This window comes from Falco cherrug, chromosome 13, assembly GCF_023634085.1.
Source record: "Falco cherrug isolate bFalChe1 chromosome 13, bFalChe1.pri, whole genome shotgun sequence".
Taxonomy (NCBI): Eukaryota; Metazoa; Chordata; class Aves; order Falconiformes; family Falconidae; genus Falco; species Falco cherrug.
Genome location: NC_073709.1, coordinates 12,621,702 through 12,647,927, shown reverse-complemented (window position 1 = coordinate 12,647,927; position 26,226 = coordinate 12,621,702). Strand labels below are relative to the sequence as shown.

The 26,226-nt window shown below is 39.5% G+C and overlaps 1 protein-coding gene across 2 annotated transcripts in view; it reads right to left on the bottom strand.

Annotated features, from left to right (window-relative positions):
• The window catches only part of CRIM1 (cysteine rich transmembrane BMP regulator 1), a 188,114-nt gene that overhangs the window by 113,986 nt on the left and 47,902 nt on the right, over window positions 1–26,226 (bottom strand). The gene's annotated exons all lie outside the window — the stretch shown is intronic.

Sequence of the window (26,226 nt, the reverse complement as noted above, 5' to 3'; positions counted from 1 at the left end):
CATCATCTGGCCGGAAAGAGACACCAGAGAGAATGAAGTATCACACAGATGAGTTATGTCACACGTCACTTAAATACCCCCTCCCACAGTGCACCTCAGCCAACAGCACTCCTCATGGTAAACCAGCAGCAACAGACATAAATGAGCAAGAATGAAAAATGTTTCTCTATACTCAAAAACAGATCTTTAATTAAAGCTGTTGTAGGTGTTAATTGTTAATGAAGGCAGTATTAATGAGGTGAGTTTTTAAAGGAGACTGTTCATTAGCACAACAAAACACGCACATTTTTTTTCCAATAAAAGACCAACTTGCATAATATATGACTTAGTATTACTGCTAGCAATCATACAACTCTCCTCTATCTTTCTTCCAACTGATGCAATGAATGCATTTTCTCAACACAGAATACATACATGCTTTCATGGAAATCTGGATCAAGACTTGCAAAGATTTACCAGAATCCCTGCAATACAAGCATGCAGGAAAGACAAGATTAATTAATACTGATATGTCAACAATGATAAAATAGGATGCAAGTATGTCAACTCTGTCACCTGTGAAGCATGCCCTCAGCACCTCATCAGCATAAAAAGAAAGAATAATTGAAATACAACAGAAAAAAGTTAGAAGTTTTACTCTATATTTCTTACTACATGCATACCCTCCCCATCCACTGTCACATTAACGCTTTTGATGTATGCTTAAAAGGAAGCAAAGCTATTAAGTTTAATAAATCTTTCACATCCTTAACTTGCAGTATTCATCTTAACCTCATGCTTAACCCACCTAGTGTTCTTGAAGCAGGTTTTTAAATATCACCTTTAACATGCTGACCTTCTCCCATTTCATGTAATCTTCTTGAATCATGTTGTAGATTTCAAGGCATTTTAAAATAGCATTTAAACACCAACTATTTCAGAAAAAAAAATAAAAAAACCCACCCCAAACCAAAACAAAACTGAATGTCATAATGTAGCCACAATTTCTATTATGCTGTAAAACAAGCAAAACTTAGATGACACAAAAACGGACAAGCTTAAATAACCTGTAAAGGCACAGTTTAAGAAATACAGAATTTTTCTCTTTGGAAATAAATTATTTATCTAGGAAGATTAAAGATCTTCAGTCAGCAAAAATTGCCTTAAATGCCTAATTTTGTAATCAGGGACTTCAAAATACTTGGTGTGAATATATACTGTTTCATGGCCTGCAAGTTACAATGTTGTAAGGAGGAGTGCTGACTAAAATAATAACAAGCAACCAGCAACAACAAACAACCAGCAACAACAAACAACCAGCAATAACAAACAACCAGCAATAACAAACACAAATCCCCCCTTCTAGTAAAAACAACACCTCCCTCCCCCAAATAAATACAAAGAGAAATGCATCACAAGAATAAAAGGGAAGAAAACCAAAAAATAACAAAAGAACAGAGAGTCTTATGTAACTAAGCAGCCAAACCAAGAGATACCAACTGGATAGAAAGGATGCTCCAACAGACAGAAGAGATAGAAGACTTAAGCCAAAATTTAGCATCACGTTCAACTGGACTGAGTTCTCATTCCTACTTTCAGTAATTCAGACAAGCTATTATTTTGCTCCTGTTTCACTTCCCAACCTACCACCATTTTTATAAACACAATTGCTTCCCAAGTGCAGGGGGACTTGTTCTGCATGTGGTTATCATGCTTTTGTACAACACAAAATCCTTTTTTCAGTCAAGATCCCCAGAGGTACCACCACCCACCAAAGAAAAACTCCAACTGTTCAATATGTATCTGAGAACACTATACAGCTGCTAGAAAACTGGAATATTCAGCGAAAAAACTGCACAAGTTCATCTTCAATAGAAAAATTGCATCCGAGTGTACTTCCTCGACAAGAATCAGCTGAACAGAAGATAACACAAAGCACTATCACATGAATAGTCACTAATCGGTCACTGGCAAGTAGTGGCAAATTGGCATTTTGTAAAGAAACTTCAGTTTACCAAGTTTGAGGTAGTCAAAATTCAGACTAAACCAAAGCATGATGTCTTCATTTTTCTTCTTTTAGTTAACCCTTAAACACTAGTCTATACACCCATGATGTAGTTAAGTAGTTTGCTAGTAGCATATTATACTGACTGGGATAAAGCAAGAATGGAAGAAAACGCGTTTTGGTTAGTCTTTCATAGACAGTAATTTTTCAGAAGGGGGCTGTTTCAAAGGTTGAGTAGAAGAGCCAACCACTGTCCCAGCAGGGTGAGCTCTATACAGTAAAGTTTTCAAGCTGTCTCAACCACATCATAAGAAAGAAGAAAGCTAAACCAACCACAGAGTAAGAAGTGGGTAAAGTATTAATGTCTCATAAAAACTACTTATTCCAACTGACTTTTATATAAAGAAAGAGATAAAATAGAGCACGAGACCCTTATGAAACTTTCGCACAGGTCTCAGAAGACTTTTGCAAGAGTGAAAAACAACTCAAGGTGGCCCTTAGGGTCTCTTATTATATTCCAATAATGAGTCTAACATCTTTCCATCACCAGAAATGACTGGTCATTCATGAAGGGGATCAGTAATCCTAAAAGGCAAGCATGCTGACTGAAGAACTTGATGTTCAACATAACAGTATTACAGGATCACCAAATCTCTTTGAGAAAGGACGACTTTATTTCCAAACATAAACCACAGTAATGATACTAGGAACCTTTGTTTGTCTATGTTGACTCACAGCGAGAGGGGGGAACATGTAACAGGCAAACTACATACGTGGGCTCTGGTACACTGAAGCAAAGCCTGTGCTCTTCCATGTATACTCTGAGCTCTTTAAATTTCTGTTATGAGCTTCCTAATCTACAGGCATCTACATTCCTAAACTAATAAAAAATCCACCATAAAGTTGCTGGATAGCTGAGGGAAATATTAAACGCTTCCTTTCAAAACATTTCTGCACCTGACATTGAGACAGAATACGAAGACTTCTCTTGAAACAGCTACACAGGATTTTTTATCATAATAGTAAAGTGTTCAAGGCCACAACAGCATGCATCGTGTACAGTCTGGCCTATGCTGCTTTGTAAATAGACTGAAATGCTCTCCCCTGCAAAATCAGAATATTCTTGCCCTTCGCAGTGACTGTACAGCTTTTTTTTTTTTTTTTTTTTTTTGGGGGGGGGTGGGGTGGGGTGGGGCTGGGATATCCAGCTATGTTTAGAACAGGTACTGTAGAACAAAGCCTAGCAGGTAATAAGCAGTCCACAGCTGCTCTCAAGAACGGTAAGTGTTTCTAAGTAAAATTTCTGGATGCATTCCCCAGGGCAAGCCATTTCAGAACTCTCAAGGCAAGTCTGAGCCCCTCCATCAATTCTGGTGAGGATCTATACTTCCTGAGCCTGCCAACTGCAGATTCCAGTCCAAATGGATGTTTTGAGGCCACTTGATCCCATCCCCTACTCAGAGCTGGGCTGATCCTAGATCAGCTGCTCAGGTCCAGTTGGGACAACCCTGAGGATGGGAATTCCACTCTCTCTCTGGAAAGCCTGTCCCTCCGCTTGACCACCCTCACAAAGCATCTCCCAACATCTAACCGGAATGTTCCTTGCTGCAGCTGATGTCTGATGCTTTTCATCCTTCCAATGCGCACCTTGGAGTAGCACCTAGCTCCATCTCTGTAACCAAGCATGAGACAGCTGAAGACATCAGTGAAAGTCCCTTCTGCTGCTTCCTTTTCTTTAGACCGAACAAAACATCTTCTCCCCGTAGACTGTGCTCCCCAGCCTCCTACTCAAGCACCCTTCTTTCGCTGGAGACCCTGTAACTGGGTGCAAGCACCGCAGATGAGGTTTGGCCAGTGCCGAGGAGGTGGTGTGAGTGTCTGCCCCCGGCTGTGCGGGCTGTGCTCCCGCTGATGCAGCCTGGCACGCACCTGGCTGCCTCCACCGCAAGGGCACACTGCTGACTCGTGCTCACCTCGCTGCACTGTCAGTCTTGGTCAGGGTAAGTCATTACTCCTGTCTGTGACAGGTAAGTTTTTTCCCTGCTGAAGTTTTCATGAGGGCAGAAATTTCTATGATTAATAACATACTGCCCCAGTGTGACCTTTTCCTTACTAGTAAACCAGTTTAAGGTAGGCTTTCCATCCCATCGTCGGCTTCTACAGTCCAGCAAACCAAACAGAAACTCCAAAACGCTTATTTTTTCTTTTGGAGCTAGATGTTTATGATCAACAAATGTGATAATAGAAGTTCAAAGATATATTTTTTTAATCTTGGATTCAGTTTTTAGTTCAAAGATATATTTTTTTAATCTTGGATTCAGTTTTTATCTTCCATATCAGTTATGTCTCCTGAAGCTGTTCAAACGTTCAGCAGTAGCACAGGCTTATGCACTGCAGAAAATGAAATTAATTTTGTCTACAAATTACTACTGCAGCAGGGAATTTACCTGCTCTCTTAAATTGTGGCCTGAATTCAACTTCACCTGTAGCAGACAAATTCTGAATAAACAGAAGGAAATGTTCAGAGTACTACACTGTTTTCCTCCTCTATTCATAGAGAAGTATTTATTTCTTTTTGTTAGGAACTTCTGTTAGTTTGGGCTATGAAGGAAACAATCCTGCCTGACATTTTGTCATCCAGCCTTCAGTTTTGGTATGCAATGTCATCTCCACACAATCAGATCAGATGCCCTTTTCTGCTCTTGATCTAAATATTAACTCTGAAGTTAGCTTTATTTGTTGGCTGAGAGCGCTATATGGACACTAATGGGCAAATAAGCTTCCTTCTGCAGTTAACATACATTCTGCAATAGCACACTGACTTGATTTGATATAAGGGGATAGACAGTGCCAGAAGCATTAGGATGAGTTATGACAACCTCCCCTTCTCATCTCAGTGCTTTTGTTTCTAGTAGTTGAGCACCAGGTGGAGGGGGGTGGTGTGCTGTGGGAGCATCTGTGCTGAGTAACAACTGAGGAGAAACAACAGTACTCTTTCCCCCAACTCCCAGACAATTTTTTTCTATATTAAATATTTAATATAACCTTAAGTTATCCTGGAAGCTTATCTGCTTCCAAGCAAAAACCCTAAGGCTTACGAGGTTGGCAGCGTCTCTGGTTTTTTTTATTAGCAAACACAGTAAGAATTACCACCTCCTCCATCTCCCCTCCGAATGTGCAGCCCCTCTTCAGATGCCCACTCTTGTCCAGACAAGTCTGGAAAGACTGCAGCCTTGTTGTACAGGTCAAGCAGAAGGCATGTCCCAACGCAGCAAGCTTCGGTACAACAGGTTACATTCTTCCACCCCCACACGCCCACCTGTACCAACAGCCACAGTCCAGCTATCAGCAGCTTTCCATCACACTGAGTGACAGGCTTACCGCACGTGCTGTGTGGGCACGTCTCAGATCAGAATGACCACACAGAATAACTAGTTGGATATATATTATTTATACATACATGACTGGCCTGCAGTAACTTTTTCTTTTCCTGTAAGAACTCAGTAAGTGAGCCAGACTTCCAATAAGAAATAATTTTCACTTCCACTGCAAAGCGCTTGCCTTCAAAAAGACTAGGTTGCAACGAACACTGAAATAAAACAAACACACTTGTGTTCATGCTCATGGTCACAGCTCTGTGTTTGCCTGGTAATACCAGGCATAGCGATTCTCCAGTAGCGGATGCAGTTGATCATTACAAAACCTAGCACTGTAGTAATGATCTGAAAATAAAGGGAATAAAGTTGCACAGTAGCCAACAGTAAGTGGGCAACATTTGTTACGCTAACAAGGCTCAGGTGCTATAGCTGCATCACTTCTGTGCTTCAAGAACACTACCATGCTACAGCTAAATAGAAATAATGATCTATTTTACAAGTGGTGCAAAATGAAAATTATTTTGCTAAATTCATAATACAAGCTGTTTCCTTTAGAGATTTCAAGTATTTCTTCTTTAAATGTAATACACTTATTATTAAAAATATTTAACCTTATTATTATTAAAATGTAAAATAACTAAAAGTGGTATATTTCTGGTTTTATACATATATGTTATATTAAAATCAATCTGCATACTGAGCAAGACAAAACATATAATCCACCGCACTTTTCACCCCCCCCCAAAGGACAAGAACATGGGAACCTCTTCTCTCTTTCAAAATCAGAATTTCTTGCAATTTTTTTTTAAAAAAAACCAGAAAATAAATACTGCTTGGACTTTAAAAGAAAGTTTCCTGAGACAAATTGACAAGGAACTAGAATCTTATACATTAAAAATGAACACCTTGCCTATTAAGTCATAACCTAAACTTCACCTCACAGCATATATCTGTGTGGAACGAAGAGATATCAACTGTAGCAGGATCGCTGCAGTACTGGAGTGATTCAATTTCATGAGCAATAGTACCAAACAAGAAGATTTCTGTAGTAATTTAGATTCCAGAGCAAGTAGTCAAAGTGAAATACAGAAGCAAAACATCAAACCTAACGCGAATATGGTGAAGTCTTAAAATAAGCACACAGACCCTTAAAGCTACCCTAAAGTGTAGAGGAGACGATGCAAAAGGCCACTGGCAGACCCTGAAAGCATGTAGGAGTCTAGATTACTACTTCACATTAACTTGAAATATTCAGCAGGCAATCAGCAAACTTTTCAGAGCTTCATTTTGATAAACCTTCATAAATGAACTGGAGTTATGTCACGGTATAACCCCAGCAGGCAGTTTAAGTACCACACAGCCATTTGCTGACTGCCCACCCACCAGTGGGATGCGGACAGAATTCGGAGGGTAAAAGTTTAAAAACTCATGGGTTGAGATAAAGACCATTTAATAACGAAAAAAGGGAAAGGAGAAAAAGCAAAAGCAAAATTCCCCAAAGGAAAACAAACCCAATAGAAACAAGTGATGCAAAAAGCCCCAGTTGCTCACTAACAAGCTGACCCGGAGCAACAGCGCTGCTTCAAACTTTCTCCCCCACCCAGTTTTTGTTACTGAGCTCAACGTCATATGGTCTGGAATATCTTTTTGGTCAGCTGGGGTCAGCTGTCCCAGCTGTGTCCCCTCTCAGCTCCCTGTGCACCCCCGGACGACTCACTGGCAGGGCAGCGTGAGAAGCAGAAAAGACCCCATCTCAGCATAAACACTCTTCAGCAATTACTAAAATACCAGTACGTTACCAACACTGTTTTCATCACAAATCCAAAACACAGCCCCATGCAAGCTACTATGGAGAAACCCAAACCAGCACAAGTGAACAGCAGAGCTCAGCTTGCACAAGGTAGTGAGTGTTCTGCTGCATGCACACATGGGATACAGCTTTATTCACCCCAAAGTACACATTTTTAAGAGATTAACCCTCTGATTATTCCAAGGTATTCAAAGGGGATTAGAATTTAGTTAAATACCATATTTTCCTGCTAGAGGAATGTTTTTCCTTATGCTCTCAGATCAGCTCTATCCATATCATAACCTGGACATCAGTTTACGCATTTCCTAGGCCCACTACTGACAATTAGTAAATAATTAAATGCAGAAACATTTTACCCCACGACAGAAGCAAAGACTTTTTAAAACATGTATGTATAGAATACCCCGTGAATTCAAGGATTTTTGACATGACATTTATTTTTGAAAGCTGCATTTATTTTTAGAATAGAAGATTTACATAATTTGGAACTGTATTAATATATCAGTAGGAAGGACATTTATTAGATTCACCACCAATTTACAGCATTTGTAAATAATTTCCAACAGTAATATCTTACAAAATAGAAATTCATAATTTGCTTAATCTGGACCAACATTACAGTGAGCCAAGACCAATTTACTTGGTATTTGTTAACAAATCCATGAAATTTGTCAATTATTCCAAGCTTGGATTGCAGAGATGGACGGTACAGAGACCCAAAACTTCATGGATCTTCCTCTCCTCATCGCCTCTTCAAAAGCCAGTCTCTTATCATGTGGTGCCCCCTGCCCCCCAATCTGTTCCAGTTCTCCCTTTCTGAATTCCCATCACCGTTTCCCTCATTACCAGCCACCTCACATTTACGATACTGGCCCTGCCCCTCTTCCATACTTTTCCTTCCCCTTCTTCAGATACCATCCCTATTCCATTCAGTTCAAACAAATGCCTTCACGCGCTGTCCAAGTGAGTGGAGCAGCAAGAACATAAAATTCTGTCCTTGCTTTCAACCCTCACGCCTGCAACACAGAGCTAGAGCCTGCATGAAGTCCTCCTCAGTCTACCCATGTCCAAAGCACACAGAGGGCTCCGAGAACTAAAATGGGAAAGTTTTGTCTTAAATCACTACTGAACCTTTGCAAACATTTTGTGAATGGTCTATACCCCGTCCAACTACAAGCAATACCTCCGTTGACAGATAATGTCCTGTCGACAACAAGAGGAAGAGCTGATAAAGGAAAGAGTATAACAAATACAGATCCCCTACCAGTTATCTCCAAGTACAGCAATCATCAATGTCAAAGTTAAATCTGATGAACAGCATACCTGTGGCAGAGCTCTTCTGTGAAAACACTGCAAGAAGTTTGGGGTTTTGGGGTTGATTTGGTTTTTTTCATTTATTTTTTTTTTCCTAATCATGATCATTATGATGTACTTAAAACGCAGAGAAAACAAAACCTGTAGTGATTATTTGCTTTGGGATTGCACTTTGTTGTTCTCATTTTGGTTTTAAACCATCCAGAAGACGACAGCAAAAAGCACTTCAATTTACACATTTAAAGTTCAGCGAAGAGCTACACAACTGAAGACAAAACTATTTAAATTGCTAAATTATCTCAACACTAGTCATAACTTGCTCCCTGCATACCTCATCTCACTTAGGAAATGCCACCAAGAATTGAAGAGAAGAGCACAGCAACTACCATGACAGTTTTAAGAGCCTTTTTTTATCCCGTACCATACAGTGCACGCAGACAGGAACAGGCAAGGGAAGGAAACACACCTGACGTTCTGCCTACGTTTAAAGGTATACATGCAGAAGCACAAAACCCAGAACTCATCAGCTTGAACACGCTTGACACGCACAAACAAAAACCGGAGACAGCCAGAACCCAACAACTGCCTCAGTAACATTCAGAGACAGTCAGGTAAGCGAGAGGGTGAGGAACCCCAACCTGCACCAGAAACATGGTGCAAAGCACGGTCCTGACCCACTCACTAACGTAAAGAGCACTAAATACCCAGTGTACTTGCGTATTCATTCCACACAGCACAGCTGTGCCAAAACTCAACCACAGTAGTGCCTTAAGGGCCTGACCCACCACAACTGAAGTAACTGTAGTTGTTGCTGGTCCTCTTGACTTCACCTGTATGGTGCCAGCAAAGCCATCAATAGCGTTTACCAAACTGGACCGCTCTTTCTGAGACGAGTACATTACAATGTGTATGCTCTTTAGTAAGCGCTGTATAATTGCCATGTTGGTTCAGCAACAACCCTCAAAAGAAACCAGGCAGGCCTGCAACTGTACGCTTCTCCTCAAAGAGAAACACAATTAAGAAAAACTCAAATTATATTCTGAAAGATCTTCTGTGCTACATGTCAGGGCTCAAGCCATTTAGGCAGTCTGATATCTAGCGTAAGTCAAAACCCTGTATACTCCTCTCCCTGAGTTTCTTTAGGTTTCGTTTAGGCCCCAGAGGGAGTTCATAAACACCTGCATAAGGAAAAAGAACGGCATGTGGTGACTGTCACAAGGAGACCTTCCTGAAGGACTTGGGCTTTAAGCCCTATCCTGGAGATCAACATCTACAACATGGCAACACTCTCTCATGATAAAAGACAATTGCCTTTCTTCCTTAGGAATTTACAGTAGACACACACTCACCACTTTCAACTTGGAAGAAACTCAGGTTCAAATCCTTTCTGCATATGAATCTAAATCCTCATTTTTAAAAGTGTACTCATCACAGAATTCCACAGGTATATAATTTTTCCAGTTGAGGCTACTTCATTAGGCATTAAAAATTAAATACCATCTTTCCCTCTACATCATGTTGCTCAGGGATTAGAAGCTTCACTTCGTTGTAAAAGCAAGTTTCCATGCCTTCATCAATTAACACTTACGTAATTTTATACACTGTAAAAGTTTCAATCACAGAGAGTGTCAGAAGCCACTTTTGACAAATCTATTGTAGTTTAATGTAACAACCTGGAAAGAAATAAAGGCTTGCCAATTCCAGTTCCTATAAATATTCTGGAGCCAAGCACAGGTGCTTTAGAAATTGAGAAACGGATGCTGCCAACAACTGAACATTGAAAGTAACGCACTTACATATACAAGATGAAATGAAGAGAGAGAAGGCTTTAGCCCCCACAAAGTATTAGAAAGAATAGTGTGATACACCTAAAATGCTGCGCTTTAAGTAGTACAGTTGGAATAGTAAAAACTGTCAGATTATTCTCACCAAATACAGCAAGGATGTGTCATTGCATCTATCAGTTACTAAACCAAAGACATCTGGATCATGAATATTAAGAGCAGAAAAATACAACAGGGAGAATGTGGTGCAGGATGAAAGAGGACAAAACTACTTCCCATACAACTTACGTGGGAAGCAGCAAGATTTTGGGCATGCTTTTTTGGCCTTTAAGCTTCACATTTGGCTTCAAACAAACGCACCCCACAGAGTTTTCAGTGAAGACACAGTTCTCACATCTACCCAAGAATATGGGGAAAAATAGGTAGAAAAGATTAGAAAGTAGAATAATTGTGAATTATTAAAAGGAATTTTTTTCTTGCTTCATCAAAACATCAGCAAAATGACACTGCGAGTCAACTCGGGTTTCATACCAGACATTTCCATGAAACAGCACAAAGTGACATGAGATGAAATCCTGATGAACTCTTTATTTACAGGAACAAAGCCATAAATATCATAAGCAAAACTGAGGCGTTAAGACTGTTTACTGTTCCTGAGGTATTCCACCAGTCAAGCCAGCCCACAGTGACCCTATGACAGAAGAGTACATACAGGCAGTCACACCCTAACAAATAATACACTGTAAATTTACACTCCTAGCTTGCACCAGACAATAAGATAAAAACTGTGTCCTTTGCTGCCTGCTGTAATTTTAGTTCACACACACACCCTCCCCGTATTGTAGTTTCTTGGTGGTGGTTCCAGCCCAAACCTGCCTGAGTTGAAGATTCATCATTGCTGACTCGAGAAAATATGTAGTAAGAAGAAAACAGATAGGGAGACAGTGCTCATAAATATGAGATGCTCAGAAGTATAACTTTTTTTTTTTAAAAAAAAAAAAAAGGCAGGCTTTCAACAGAATTGCATCAGATTTCAAGAAAACAGATCTGTAGGACTGAAAAGGAAAGCGATTACTTAAAGACTAAATGCATCCTTCTCATTAAAACATGGGTTTAGTCACTGTACCAGGCAAGATATAATTGAAGCAACTACACACACTTATGAATGCAGAAGAAAAATGTAATCCAATGAAGTACATAGCACAGCAATTTCTTTGAGAAAGTAAAAACGCAACAGACAAGAATGATGACTAACAAGGTTCTGTCCAAATATCAGATGGTAAAAAATGAGTTTTTATTAGAGGAGAAAAGGGTATGGAAGTACCTCCTGGAATACTAAACAAGCAAACAGCTGAATGACTACATGGACCCCAGATAATTGGCAGGATGTTATACCTTGTGTATGCTATTTCTAGCTTTGCTGTTTCCAGTAATAGAGGCTGTAAACATCATTTAGATACAGTCCAGCTAAAGTTCCTATACATATATATTTAGGAACAACGAGATCAGCGTACTTGAACTAAGTGTCCAAGCTCATACCAGAAGTTACCATCTTAATATCAAATGACGATAGTCTTCCCCCCCTCCGACAAATTCTTCAGGAACAGCAAATCAAAATAGTGCAGCAGAAAAAAATAACAACATCTTTTAAAAAGCTTATACAGTTTAAATGTGGTTTTTAAAAAAATTGACTTCAGATTTTCATTCTGGCCTAACATAATTTTCCTTGTGCTGTAAACTTGTTTACTGTTCAATTTTTTTGCCAATATTTTTTTCATTAATGATAAAACCCAAAGCTTTAAAATTATTTCATTTTAATCATACGTACAGGCAGTAACACCTCTTCACAATTAAAGAGCAAAAGAAAATTTAAGTAGAAAACGTACATGCTCATAACAACAATCACCTGGAGAAAGATTTTACTAGTTTGAGCTGTAGCCATATACTAAAACATACCGACAATGCTTAATACCCTGCTCTGTGCTTCAAAGCGGGGAGAAGGTAAAGAATGTATTAAATCTTGTTTTGAGACAAGTGTTAAGTGAATAAAACTGTCAATCCCTTCATACAAACCTAAGGTTCAGACAACTGGAAGTGTCCACAGTTTCTAAAGTGAGTTTATTTGGTCCTGGATATCTAGTCCCTTCACAGTCACTATACAGCAGCTTCCTTACACATAAAGAAGTCTGCTTGATATTACTACCCAGTAAAGCTAAATATCACTGATTACAGGAAAAAAAGGTAATTTCCCCAAAGTTTATCTAACAGTCTTAAAATAGTAATCTAGCAAAACCAAACCCAGTCGCTCTTGCATTATCACCAGTGCATTTTTTCTCATCACAAAGCCTACTGGTTTTTCATGTACTTCTGACCACGCTGAACTATGCGTAACATTTGAGACAACACACACAGCTGTTCTTTGAAACAATACAGAAGCAATGAACTACTTTGCTATTTTCTTTAAGAATTCAGATGATAGGAAGATTTCCACACAAATAAGGCCAAATCAATAAACTATACCGCCTACCCTGAGAAAACCCCCTCTGCCCCCCCCCCCCCCCAAAAAAAAAAAACACAAAACAAAAACCCCCACAACGTTATGTCATCCTGGAAAACCTACTCACTAAAAAGATCATTGAATTTGCTACAATATTGTTCATATATCTGCTACTACTAGTAACAGTTACAAACCACGTTGTTGGGATTTTTCCCTGTTTACTATTGTTAACTGCAAATCAAAGCAAAACCATCACTGGAAATAAGCACCAGAAAAGCAGCTACCAGACCTTTATCTTCACAAAAACAAGCTATTGTCACTTTGAAGTACACATTCCTGGAGTATTCAAATCTCCTCAATGATATTCTAATTGTCTGCATCACTACAATGCAGAGGAGAGAAACACACATCCAGATCAATCTGAAAAGCTTTCTAATGCTCCTAATAAAGAGAAAAAATAAAAAAGTTCAAAAGAAAAGGTGTTTGCTATTGCATCGTGTCTAAGAAGGTAGTCAAGAACACCTCCCTCAGGGGTCATCACAGAAGCAAGCTACAAGTAAATGAACAAGAAATACTGTTTTTGTCTGAAGACAGATGAGTCAGTCAGAGGTACAACAAATTTGGGAAGAGTTAATTACATTCGATACATCGTGAGGAATGGCACGACTGCAAAACACAGCAAAGACTTAAGAATAATTCAGATCTTTGAACAGGCAATGTTGCGTATCAAGAATCATCTGCCTTCACTGCAAGCATTCCCCTTGCAAACTGAGTTTGAGCTCCTCACAGGACCAACGGCACCACAGAAGCCACATGAAATCCAGAAATAAAAGATGCAGCCCAAAAGCCTTTTCTTTTTAAGAACGTGGCTACATTTGCAGAATCAACCATGATAACGAAGAAGAGCAGCCAGTGCATTGATCAGTTGCCACAGAGTGTGGTGCAGAGGGACACGCTGGAAGCAGTCCATCAAGAAGGTAGCAAAAAAAACCGCAATAGGTCAAGTATGCCTTGACCCTCAAAGCAACCTTCGGCTTCTTTTAGCACACCTGCTCCAAACATGCTTACTCCATTAAATGTTATCACCACAAAAAAACAAGTGATGAACTTGTCCACTTTGTCCATAAAAGCACACAGAGGAGAAAAATTATCCAAATTAAGTTCTGTTGTGATTTTTTAAAATGATAATATCGTTATAAAATATGCAGAGCTTACTGGAACATCAAAGAGTCCAAGATATTGTTTTACTGAGCAACTGAAGAGACTGATACAACTCTGCCTGAAGGCAGACTCAACCACAAAACAAGCTCGGGTATGATCAACACAATTTACTGCCAGATGTGCAAAAACATAGTTTGGGAGAATTTTAAATGACTGGAAGACGACATGAAGTTGAAAAGGAAGATCATACTGTGCAAACGGCTTTTCTTCACTGGCATGGTGAACACCAAAACCCTCCCTTACTGCTAGGCAGAGTGAACAGGAGAGAATCGCCACCACCGCAGGGAGCTCTGCCTGCAGGCAGTGCCAGGGGAAGAGCGAGATGCCTGCACACTGCTGCGGGCAGACCCCACGGTGGCACTGCGCAGAACCGAGGGAAACCTGGCACGGCTGCTCGCTCACTTACATCCCAAAACAATCCCAAGCTGGACTTGGTCAGCATCCTGGTCAGCATCAGTGGTGTCTCAGCCAGCCAAAGCGGTCTTGGCCACCTGCCCACTCAATTTCCCTGCAGCAGAACTGGCTCCTGTCACTTGCCGAGAGTCAAGAGCTGCGGACAGCTGCAAGTGCGGCACCTACTCCTTTCTCTATCTGACCAGTTTTTTTACAACAGGCTTGAAAACATCTGCATCAAAGATAATTCATACCATTTTCAGTCTAATAGCAAAAAACATTTTCAAGATATATTGGTGATAAACGTGCAATATGTAGCTTCATACTGCAAAGATCTTTCACACAGAGTGAAGGTATATAAATCGTCCACAGACACTAAAGGCTTCAACAGATTATTGTTGCTAAATCTTGAGTATGTGAACCTCTCAGATGATCATTTAGTACTAAATGCTACTATATAGCTTTTGAACTGCAGTGGTTTATTTTAAAGACAGCATTATGTAAATCCTAAATGGAGCTAATAGCTAACCAAGCAACAGTGTGAAGGTGACTTTCAATCCCACCATTTTAGGAAAGAGAAAACTTGCTTATTTGAAAAAGCTTCTCTAACTTGTTGACTCAAGCGCCACTTCCAGCTGACAAGAAAAGCTTCATGATCAATGAGTTAAGTACTGTGTTGAGCTCCTTCAGACAAAAGATAAGAAACTGATCTTAAAGGGGTAAAACTAAATATACTGTTTTCAAAGTATGCTCTTATTTTAGCTAACCACCTCCAAAACCATCCCAGTTACAGGAGCTCTATAAAGTACTATAAAAGATCTTTTTTTAACAAAGAGAGAGAGAGAGAGAAAAGCTATGAGGTTTTGTTTGTTCTTCCCTCTCCCATTCTGAAGTCCTGCACCTCTCCACCAACTTCTACTAACAAACAGGAATTCATCAGAGCCAGATTGACTAAGGCAAAGAAACAGAAGAAGCACAAGAATACATGATCTTGTAACACCGGCTGGTCTTGTAGCTTTGTGACCGAGATTAGTGATGGAAGGAAGGAGCCACAGAGACTCGGAGGCACATGGGAAAGGGTGCTTCTTTATCAGTGAAAGCAAGCAGTTACCAGATTAACCAGGAGCTGCAGAAAGGCACACTCTTACAACCACCTCACTGGGAGGCTATCAAGAGTTTTTCTCCAGATGAAAACATGTATCAAAAGACTTCTACCATGCCTGTAACCTGGAGGAAAACGCAAACGCTGCATGCTGTTTAGTTAAAGATTGAGGGGAGCTCATGTGCTGCCTGGGAAGGACAGAGGGAGAACAGGCAGGAGGAGAGGCACTGCTGTCCGGGCCTCCATCCCAATGGCCTCTACTCACCTGCAGAACGGCTGAGGCTGCTCCTCCCACAGTGACACCATCTGGGGCACCAGCAGCAGTGGGAGAAGCCCCACTGTGCAACCAGGAAAGTGGGAGATCACCTACGAACAAAACGCAACAAAAAGTAAAATTAAATTTAGGGAAGCTCAGATGAGTCAAGCTCAGTGGATCCTGAATTCTAAGAAAATACGTTTGAAACTTTAAAGGAAATCAAATTATATATCCCGAGCTTAGCAACTGTCATCTAGTGTGTTTTTAATAAAATGGAAGATTTTATCCCAAAGAAATTCCTGGAAACATTCCAACTATAAACAGCTCTATGAGGAATTTAGTTTTTAACCAATCTCATGAACAACAGACACAAATTAACTAGAAGAAACTATGAGAAAGCTGCAAGCAATAAATTAAATCAGTAGTTTATGAACTAACTTTTCCACACCCATGTTAATCTACAGCAAAGCAATGATGTCTATGTAATTACTTAATGCCTTCTAGGACTAAACCAAAATAAAAACAGACGTGCTGCATCTGAAAAGATTGTCAGGACTTGGGCGGAAAGGCAAGCAACATTTGTTTATATAAATATTTCCCCCCCATAATTTCCAAAATCCTATTGTGCCAGAAGAAAATTATAGAGGGTTATGCTGCACCACGAAGTAACATCCATTGTGGCACACTATCGCAATCTGGGCCTTGAGATCTAGCAACATAAAGAAAAAGACATATGAAACTTCCAGTCTAAGCTCTGTGATAAGGAATGTATGTTTGTTTACACCATTTGGTTTAAACACAAAAAACGACAAACTCAACTACTAATCTTTTTTGTCTGTACTACAGTACATACCTTCAGTAGATCTATTGCCAATAACTACCATTAATTAAAACAATAAAACAACTATACAGAGAGAATACTTTCTTCCACGTTAAAGACAGCTGGATAGCAACATCTTAATTAAATTCTAAATCCTATATTGAAAAATATTGGATAAAAGCATCTTAATCACCTTTGACAATCAATCTCACCCTAAATGTTTTAAATAATTAATCATGTTGAAGACAGACGAGTTATTTGTTTAAAGGCTATGGTCATAAAACCAATCAGGTCTCATATTTATAAAGCTATTTAGAATTAACACAAAGGCATTTTTTGCATGAATAGTTTCCTGCAATTCCAGAATCCCTGGAATGCAAATTCAGTTATGAAACCAATTAATCTTTTAAATTACTTAATTATCTCTCAGATGCAACAAACAGGCAATTGTAAAGTACGAGAGAAATAGGAGGCAGAATGAAGGCATTTGTAACTGTACTTCTAATCTGCTCCAGAAGAACAACTGCCCTCTGGAAGTGGCTGTTACCTCTGTAGGGCAGGAACCCCAGTATGTCTGTGAGCAGTTGTGCTGCTCTGCTCGGAGTGTTTCTCAAGTGCCTGGGTACAGCCTATTTGAGATTTGCACACTTTCCGTCAGAAAAGGTGAATGTGGAACAGTCAACAGCAAGAAGCATTTGGATTCAGACTCTATTCCAGAAAGTTCTTTTCAACTTTGCTGGAGCAGGATGTTAATCTGTTTCTCCTATCTTGATATAGATTATTATTTATATATATATATATATAAAACTTTGTGTATAAAACATACATTCCTTGTGTACAAAAGTTAGCTCATCTTCACTGCAACTTATCAGGGTTATTTTGATTTAGCACTGAACCCTGTTCAGATATACTTTCCCCCCATTTACCTGATTTTGCTGATTTCCTCTTACTGTCTACTCAGTGCATTATTCCCATTTATTCTGGAGAGGTCTGACTCACACGTAACACTGGGAACAGTGACAGGTATCTGCTGCATATTCTCAAGAGACTGATGCTGTACAGCTACACACTTGCCCATTACAGAACCCTTGCCTTTTCTTCAGGCCTGGATAGTCCACACAACTTGCTTTCTTTTGCAAATGGAAACAGTTCACTTTTTTGGACATCACCTATGTCAAGATGCATATACAACGAAGATTTTTTTAATATTTTTTTAATTTTATTTTTTTTTTAAAGCAGCATCGGCCTGTTCCATTCCAAAAAGTCTTAAAATAGCCTATTTTGCCACCCAGTCACTAGGTCTGCCAGCCCGTTCAACACACTGCCCTACAACTCCTGATTTCCAGAACAATTCAGATGTACGTGTCTGTGGTTTTCTTTGAAAGCCAACCACAAGTGTCATGGGTATTTCCAAAGTTTTACAATAAAAAGTATACTGTTCTGAAAGACTATATGGATGGGACGAATCTCAAAACAACAAAATAAGAGCCTCAAGTCTGGTTAGGTCACAATTTCTAATGATGAGATGTAATTAACACCATTTATCATTTATCTTTGAAATCAGATTTTGGTTGCTTGTAACTGGCAAACCAAGCCCTTTAACCCAGAATTCTTTGTATTTGATCCCCAGGCTTTACTATTAAGGAGAAATAAACCCACCACATTTCAGCAACATCAGCTTGGATTGAATCTTCAAGGCAATAAGAGAAGCAATACTGGCATTTCTTGAAAGCAAGCTGATCCTTTTTTTACTCTAGTTTCACAACTTTGGTAATCCGTGAACACCTCTGCCTGACAGCTTTTAAACTTGTTGCCAATTCCAGTCAAATAAGGACAGAGTTTGAAAAATAGGAAAAAAGCTCCTAAAAGGTAAGGGGTAACAAGAAGCCAGTATCTGATTATTACCATTAACTAGTGACTTGAGAAACAGAAAAAGTAGAGTTTTGCTGCTGGGTTTTTTGGGGTGGGGTCATTTGTATTGGTTTTTAGATTCAATAGTGTTTTGCTTTTTAAAAATAGTTGGCAGACAATCATCATATGCTTAGCTGTTAATTACGTACCGTGCATCCTTCCTTGCCTAGCGCAGGTGCCGTGAAAGGTGCAGAAAGAGTCAGGGAAACATAAAACAAAACCCATGCTTGTGTAGCAGTGACCAGGAGCTTCATACCACTTACACACTCAACCTGAGGCATCCAGCTGAAGTATTTAAACTATGAACCCAATTTCCCTATGCTGACGTAATGCTACAGCCAGGCCTGGAATAGACACAAAGGCAATTCAGAGGTGGCCTGGATCCTCTTCCCAGCTTCCTTATCAGCCACACAACGACTCCGTATTTCTGACACATTCTACCCTTTTTTAGTGTATCAGAATTACACCTACCAGAAACTAATCTAATCCAAATCACCCAGTAAAATATTCAACTTTTTCAAAGAACAGATGTACCACTGTATTTTACTATGCATAGTAGTACTCTGGTACAGTGTAAAATGGGAAGAACTTAAAATACTGTTCCACATTTGAGAAAAATGAGGATAAAGACAGTACTAACAGACATACATGGGGAGTTTTTAGGGCTTTTCTTTGGACAGAGACATGGGAAAATAGAGTAAGATTCAAGGACAAAATACTCTAGAGAAGTTTAACCTGTTGCTCTTTTTTTTTTAATTAGGAATATTTTTTACACTAAAACTATGTTTACATGTAATAACAAGGCCAAGGCTGAAAGGATGCTGCAGTACTGCCAGAGACTGTAAACTTTTGCTATGAAAAAGACTTGCTTTAAACAGCCTAGAAATAGGGACAAAAGATAGGGTTACAATTGTCATTTTTTATTTATGAACGTTGTGTCACCATTCACACAGAAGAGGAGATAGAAGTGCAGAAGGGACATCGCTGGAGGGTCTGGGAGAGGTTGATCAGAACAAACAGTTGGAAGGGCAGTGAGAGGAGCTGGAGCTGGTCAAGCAGGAGAGGGAAGAAAGTCTCCATACTGGAAGCACCCGGCATTAATTGTCAGATGGTTTAAGCAGCTCCTACTGCTGTTTGAAGGGGCAGCTTTAAGCTCTTTATGGCTTCTACAAAGATCCTTTTTGAAGGTCTTTTATTTCAGGGATAGATGCTCAAGTGCTCTCATTAACTCTGGCAGCAGCTTTGTCAATCTCCAGATACTGTGACACAGACAAATGGCAGATGATTACCTAACCACATACTTTAAAACTACCCTGCAAACAGCACATAACTTGATTTGCACACCTTCCTCAGTGAGGCTTTAGGGAGGACAGTTAGGAAACTTCTCACACAACAAAACATTATTTTTGTCCTGCTGAAGTTCTCTTGTTAGAGCAAGCTAGTGTGACATGAAAAGCACTTTTTAAAATAGAAATATTCTACTTTTGCAAGATTTCCTTACCTTTAAATTAGCTCTGTGAAGTACAGGATTAAGCCCTTCATGGTGCAATGATGACCAGTCTAGAAAGCTTTATCTTAATCTTTTTGAATTCATCTCTCATCTTTCTGAATTCCAAGCAACTCATTATATTAACAGAAAGTTAAGGATTAGTCTATTGTGCAAGTCAGGACTTTCACACTGGCAAAATGCTAAACTCTACAGCACTTTTCATGAATCAGAAAAACACCAAAAGATTGCTGAGGTGAAGTAGGACATTGATGGAAAGCAGCAAGGACAGAGGTACAAAACCGCAAAAGCGGAATAGCTCTTGCCCTTACTCCACATTTATTTGCAAGATAATTATTTGGGAAAGTTAATTTTGGATGCCAGTATTTGTTGGGACTTTTTTCTCCCCCAAAAATGTAAACGCATATGGACAAAGTTTTCATACATATTTTCAAACATTTTGTTTTAAGGACTGGATTTCTTAAGACTTGTTTTGAGACTGTAGAAGTAACCACGAAAAAATGTCTCAGTTAGCCTTTGGAATTAAAACCTGGTATGGATGAAGGGAGAGTATATGTTGTATACAAGGTGAGGCACACTACCAAGAATTGTCTTCTTCCAAATTAGAACAGTAGTACTATGAAAATCAAGCCACGCTCTAAGGATTAGTAATCTTCCCCCTCTAAGGTTTGAGGGCAGAAGACTACAATAACCTTTCAAAAATATATGAAAGTTATTTTGGAAAACTGTCATTTTCCTGCAATACCACGGTATTGTAAAACAACTATTAAAGCAATCATTTATTGCAGAATGTATCACTAATACTTTTATATAATAGAACACTTGCAATTTGAAGGCACTAAGATAGGTGTATACCAAGACAAACAGAAGATGAAATTCAAACATTTGGTTTGTGATGATCACAATTTCTGAATTGGATGTTATTTCTATTAATCTATAATTCTTTGAAAGAAGCAAAGCCCTTGGTGCTTTATTTTATAAATAGTACTGACAGCAATGATTAGTCTTTATGTTCGAAAGGAGAAAGTGGTATGACCTAGGCAGTGCCTGTCTTACCAGTGTAAGCCCCCCCCCCCCGGAAAACTTCCCTAGCAGTAAACAAAGGGGAAATTCACCCAAGTAACAGATACTACACATGCTCTTCCTCAAAAGACCTGTGACGTTTACAGTTGTGGAAGGCGGCATAAAGCCTTTGCGAGTAGGCTTTTTTTTTTTTTAAGAAAATTCATTTTTTTCTTCCATAAAACAAAGTCAATATTTTTGTGTCTAAGGCAGGGATGTGCACTGCTAAAATACTACCATACAAGCAAAAGTTTTGTTTGGAGCACACAACTTACAGAGGCTGACAAGTGGTACTTTTCTGTTGAAATCAGGAAGACAGAAATACACAAGCTCCAATTTCAAACTTTAACAATTCAAGCCCCAGAGTTATACTTGAGTATTCCATACATATAATAAAAATATCTTCAATTTGGTTAAAAACTTCAAATAAAAAAAATGGCATTACAAGTTGTGACACTGTTAAGTACTATTTTAGAAGGTCCATTTATAATTTTATTTTTTAAAAAAAAAGTTTTAAAGAAATTGCAGTGTTCTAGTTCACAATCACAGAGTAGTTGAGGCAGGCCAAGACCTCTGGAGGTCATCTGGTCCCACTCCCTGCTCCAGCAGGGCCATCCTGAGCACAGAGGCTGCCCATCAAGAGAGCTTTCCAGTTATCTCTAAGGGATGGAGACTCCACCACCGCTTCTGGCAACCTGTGCCCGTGTTTGGTCACCCGCGCAGCAAAAGTTTCCTGATGTTCTGAAAGATCTGCTGTCTTTCAGCTTGTGCCCACTGCTTCTTGTCCTGTCACTATGCACCACTGAAAAGAACCTGGCTCCATCTTCTTTACACTCTCCCTTCAAGTATTTTGTAGAGATCCCCCCTGGGACTTCTCTTCTTCAGGCTGAAGAGTCCCAGGCAGCTCTCTCAAACCTTTCATCATAAAAGAGAGGTGTCAATCATCTTTGTGCTCTTTGCTGGATGCTCTCCAGTATGTCCATGTCTCTCTCATACTGTCGAGCCCAGACCTGGACACAGCACTCCAAGTATGGCCTCAACAGGTCTTGAGCAACGTAAAAGGATAACCTCCCTTCACCTGCTGGCAACATTCCTCCCAGTGCAGCCCAGGACACAATCAACCTTCTTCGCTGCAAGGTTATATTGCTGGTTCACATCAACTTGGTGCCCCCCAGCACAGCTAGAGCCTCCTGTGTATTTTATTATTTAATTAATATTTATTAATTATTTATTGTGATGTCAAGTTTCTAGCTGGGTATCCCCCAGCATATTCTGGTGCATGGGGTTTTTCCTCCTCAGATGCAGGAATTTGCATTCATCTGTTCCAACTTCATGAGGCTCCTGCCAGCCCTTTTCTTCAGCCTGTTGAAGTCCTTGTGGATAGCAGCATGACCCTCTGGTGTATCAGCCACTCCACCCCGTTCTGTATCATCAGAAAATTTGCTGAGGGTATGCTCTGCCCCATCATCCAGATCATTAATGAAGATGTTGAACAGGACTGAACGCAGTATTGACCTCTAGGGTACATCCCTAGTTAGCTTCCAACTAGGCTTGGCACCACTGATCACCACCCTCTGGACCTGGGCATTCAACCAATTTTCACCTTACTGTCTGCTCATCCAGCCCATATTTCAGCAGCTTTTCTGTGAGGATCTTATTGGAGGCAGTGCCAAAAACCTTACTGAAGTCAAGGTAGTAGATGAGAGTGCTGGGCAGTGGTCTAAGTCAGTCATTCCATCATGGAAGATTATCAAATTGGCCAAGTATGACTTCATTTGGGTGAATCCATGCTGACTAGTCCAGATGACTTTCTTGTCTTTCCTAATGCAGCCCATGCACACTAGTCCCTCACCTTTCACTCCATTCAAATAAACTTTATAATATTACATACATATGGCTTCCTGAACTATTTTGATACCAAGAGGAATAATCACTATTATATAAACTGGCCTGTGTAACACACAGACAAAAAAAACATGGCAGCTATTGTCTCCAGTTAAGCTCAAGAATCTTTTTAGAAAGATACTCAGATGCTCACTTTGAAAATGCAACTGGTAGGGAAAATAAATAAAATCAATCTACAGCTTAACCAGACTTAACATTAATGAGATTTTCTTTCTAAGCTTTAGCTTGCAGGTTCTACATCTGTTACACCTTCATCTTCAAACCCACGTGCCCACCTCATTCAGAGGGATCTTTTTTCCTGTTACAGAATTAAAAAAAAAATAACCAATAAGTCTTCTCTTTGTACAGTGAACACACTGAAGTTGCCTTACAAAGCAGAATGAACTTTTCCAGTTCTTAATAAAAACAGTTTCAAACACATCTAGAAACATTTTCCTAAGAGCACAAGCTAGTTATCATAGGTAAGGTTCTTGAACCAACTAAACCAAAAAACCCAAAACCAAATAGCAGAGCTCTGAAATAGTATTATTTGATCTTGATTTCCCTGAAATGTATTTACAGTACTGAAGAGAGCTATACATACAGAGCAGGTCAAAAAAAAAAAATAAAAAAAACAAGTGGAGTGCACATCTAACAACATTACTTATGGCAAGGTTTAGTTCGCTACACTAAAAAAGCTGCCTATGCTTTAAACTGACCTCTGTTTGCTTAATAATCAAGTGGTGAATATTCAAGTAGCATAATTATCCAGATATGTTAATCCTGTATCCCTGTAACCATAACCTGAAGAAACCCAGAGAAAGTAAAGGAGGCGGTTGAATAGCACGGGTGAAGGACAAATGGACACTCCCTTCCAAAAGGGAAGCCACCAAAAGCGTGGTGGCCACCCTCAGATTACTAGACTGTCCCACAGTGTCATTATCCCCAGATCCTTACTAAGTTCCTGCTAAGGTACCAGTTACAAATCTTGACAATACTAGATTTCCAGTGCTAGACTCCACACTAGCCAAATTTTTACTGATCCTTTGTAGTTACACGTTCATTGGTATCCATTGCTTCTGTGTAAGTTGGACAGAAAAATGGTTTTGTTTTGAATCTGTATAGCCCCTAACACAATTTGGGCCCCTAATGCAACTCAGCCAGGCATACATTATGGTAATGGCATTAACAAAAGCGAAACACCACCAAAAAAACCCACAAAAGGACACAAACCCAGTCTGTCTATATTATTAGCCATGTTGTTCAATCTATTTAACTGCTAAACTTCATTACTACAACTCACAACATAGAATAAATAACCAATTTCCATACATACTGCGGATAAAATGAAGTAAAAGAACTACTCATGAACATGTGACTGCAATACAAGATTATGCTGAGGATGTAGCATTAAAATGTTACCTTCTGCAATCTGAGATTCCTTTCTGGATATATCAGCTAAATTTCAGTAAAACTGAAGCTGCAACCCGCTGGTAAGTATGCACTTTGATACCATGTGATAGGTGACAGGGCAGAGGACCAGAATGGGTGACTACGCCCAACTGAAAGACAACAGATGTCCTCAGTGCAGGATAGACGGATGGGAGGTTCACCTCAGATTTAACAGTCACAGGGAAAATTCAAGCTTTGGCTGAAGATGATGAATTGTGTAAGGAAAGTTTCCAGAAATACAGCATTTGTAGCAGGCTATTTTTACGAAGCCTTAGAGGAAAAAATCACAATGGAAAAAGATGTGTTTTATTTTAAATACTTCATTTTTAGATTTACGTCGTTGCCTTGGCCTTACTAGTTGTACCACCCTGCAGAAGCTCTGCCTCTCTCCCGCTTCTGGAGCTGTACCAGCACTGGGAACAGCAACCGGCGACAGTCTCAAGTCAGACTTCCTATGGTTCACCACAAAGCCAGTGCTCTGTGGTGAACCGTAAGCTGGAGGGCTGTGGGGCTGCCGCAGCAATCCAAGGCAGACCGCCGGCCGCTGGGGAGTTCCGCCTGTTTCCCACACCGACACATCAGAGAGAAAGCGGAGGCAGCACACCACAGATTAACCTGTCAAGTGCTCATTAAGACAGCTGTGCTAGGAGAAAAACAATGAGGTTTTCCCAGGGTCTAGGTGGCGATCTGGAATGGTTTACTGTGACTCGGGAGCGATGCTCTGCCAGAGAGAACACATAGTTCTGATTTTAAACCATTACCTTTAACATTTCACCAAGCGGATGAGTTCCTATGGCACACAGGCTGACTTAAGAGTACAAAATACTAACTTACATAGCCTGTTTTTAAAGGGAAAACTGAGATATTCTAGGAGACTCATTGTAAGCTTAGAGCAGGACAGTTCTACCTCAAAGTATCCAAACCAGCAAAACCATCACAACAAGTACAAAAAGGTTTGCTTCTCCTTCTGAATCATTAAAATTATGCTGAGGACAAGTTTTGATGTAATATATAAGCAATTCTTTACCCAGCACACTTACTTTTGCTACATATTCAACTAGTCTGAATACCCGTTATCATCTTAGAATAAGGTCTGAATTTCAATTTAAAGTTTGTTTTGGAAAGATTAATAGAGAGCGCTATGGTTTAAGGTATGTACTGCATTTGAATACTTGCACTGGTTATTCCATACGGCTCATCTTGCAAATCGTCTTTTCAATTAAGTTTCACCAGCTAAAACTGTATTTGTCATTTTAAACTGGAGGTCAGATTGGATGGTATCTTATGCTTAAACCACAAGAATGTGGTGTGTGAAAAAGTTCTAACCCAGAAACACACTGAATTCTACATACTAAAATTACCTTGAGATAAGGAGCAATTAATAAGTCTAATGGAACTACTACTCCAAATTTAAGAGCTTTCAGAATTCCTTTAGAAACACTGTAATCCCTTTATTTCAGAAAAATGCCTAGGAAAAATGCCTGCATTTGATTCACTTCTGCTATTTCAGAGTCAAACCCATTACAGGTAGTACTACACTATCCACATCTGTACTACAGCACAAGGTGAAAGCTGACATGATTAGCAACTTAATGGGAGAATCCTTCAAATTAATCCTAAGCATCTTCTCCATTGCTTCTTGGCTTCTCTTCCCCAAAAAGATTCTACTTCGCTGCTGAAAATATTTCTCCCTTCATTCCTGAATACTTTTCTAAAAAAAAAAAAAATATCAGAAACTAGAATGTGGAGTATGATTTTAAGATGATGAATTATCAATTGAATTTTCAACAGCTCCTGTTAAGAAGCCACAGAACTAAGAATTTATAATTAGTAAACAACAGATTTGCATGAA